Consider the following 1993-nt stretch of genomic DNA (forward strand, 5'->3'; position numbering starts at 1 on the left):
CACTCCAACGATTTGACAATCTTGTATGCCTGCACTTTCACGCACGTTCAGCCTTTCACGCGATTTGTGCAGTGGCGAAAAAAGAGAAGTGAGATCGGCAAGAAAAGTCTAGTAGGCCTATAGAGGAGAGAGAGATGTGAATCCCCAAAAGACGCATATCGTGTTATATAGTGAAGAAGAGGCGAAAAGGACGAAGAGAATTGAGACGACATATATACAACCGGAGGCTTTATAGCCTACGTACATATATATATGGGAAATTCGATTTGACCGGCTTAGTCATCACGCAATATCGGCTGGGTCACGCTCGGGTGCAGTGCAGGGAGTCCTGGATCTTTTTTTGCTTCCCTCTTGGCCTTTTTCCCATTTATTTTTTTTTTCTTTCTTTTCTACATGTGCGTAGGGACGTTCCTTTTATATTCACCGCCTTCCATGTGTTTTTTGCCTTACCCTTTCAAAACCAACCTCTGCTCTCAATCAGGCACGAGGTCTGCATGAAAGCTTAATGTGATTCTTACAATCGACAAGCAGCAATGTTTTCATAGAACATTGAGATTTTTCTTTTTCCTGTGACGAAAGATGCCCTTTTATTATCCATTTTTCATTTTTGAATTATTGAATTGCACGTGCATCCTTTAGTATTATTATTTGTTTTAAAACTTCAGGAAGTTAAGTAGACCGTACACCGCAGCATGAAAGCCTTTAACTGATGCTTACGAAGAGGTGGTGACGCGCAACCCACTTACACGTGTTGATTGATGACGTTAATATCGTCGGCGAGGCGGTGGATTACATGGATGGAAAACTTTGGCCAAAAATGTTGTCCATCATAGAGCCTCAAATGATATCGATCAGGCCAGCCAACAACCAGGTCGTGTATAGCTATATATGGTAGGCGTTCTAAGCGTCGGCATTACGATGGCAGCAGCCAGTGAAAACCTTCTTGCATGATTAATGGAGCATCACATTGATCCGAATCAAAATGGCTTTATAATAAAATGGGCGTAGAATCCGTTCACGAGGACTTATTGCACGCTCTGCTTACTAAACTGCAAGTTCAGTTCAATCGAGTGTTTCATTGTCAAACAAGTGTTACAAGCAACTTCATAGATCCATTTCATGGTAGATGTAAATGCTTCTGGGCAACATGGATAAAGAATTTGTTCTTCATTAGAATTTATATTTGTTAGCCGATATTGATCTTTACAAGCGATGCAATCAACTGGTGGGAAGTCGACTATAGCAGTCTCGCATACAATATCAGTCTTTACACGCTGAATAATTAATTTGACTGGGATCAGCGCTTTGCACCATTCGATGTAAGATGATCCAGGCAAAATGATTTTTAGACAAGAGAATCACACCAGGAGAATGAGCAAAAAGAAAAGAAAAAAGAAAGAAAAAGGAAACAATCAAAATAGGAAAAAAAGACAGCAATAGAAAACGAGAATGTAGACCAGCGAAAGAGACGAGACCACAGGGAAATCTTCGTTGCTTTTTTAGCAGCATCGTGTCTTCCTATAGCTCTCCGTTGAAGCAAGACTCTGAATCAGCCGCAAAACTCGATATCTGCCATCTTCGTTGCGTATATACGTCTCGTCTTCGTTAACAGCAATATCGAACAATACCAACCGAACGAAGAAAAAATTTTTTTTTTCGGACTGTGTCTCTACTTTCCTGTGTTGAGGGATTACTGTACTTGGACGTGACACTAAGGAGAGCCGAGGATGACGTCAATAACAAACAGCTTCCCACTTGATACAAAGCTAGTGCCCAGGCAAAAAGAAACTGGCTGATTGAAAGTGAATCGGACAACTGACTCCACGTCTCAGATAATCTTTTCTATAGACTACATCGGGCCGACTGATTCTGCTGCATTAAGTTGTCGCCCAGTTTCTAACCCTAGCTCATTTCCAGGTGCAGGCAACAATTGACATCTGGATTATTTCCTACGGTATGTTTATATATATAGCCTATATATTGGACACTGACC

Source organism: Daphnia magna, linkage group LG10 (assembly GCF_020631705.1).
Source record: "Daphnia magna isolate NIES linkage group LG10, ASM2063170v1.1, whole genome shotgun sequence".
In the NCBI taxonomy this organism is placed as follows: Eukaryota; Metazoa; Arthropoda; class Branchiopoda; order Diplostraca; family Daphniidae; genus Daphnia; species Daphnia magna.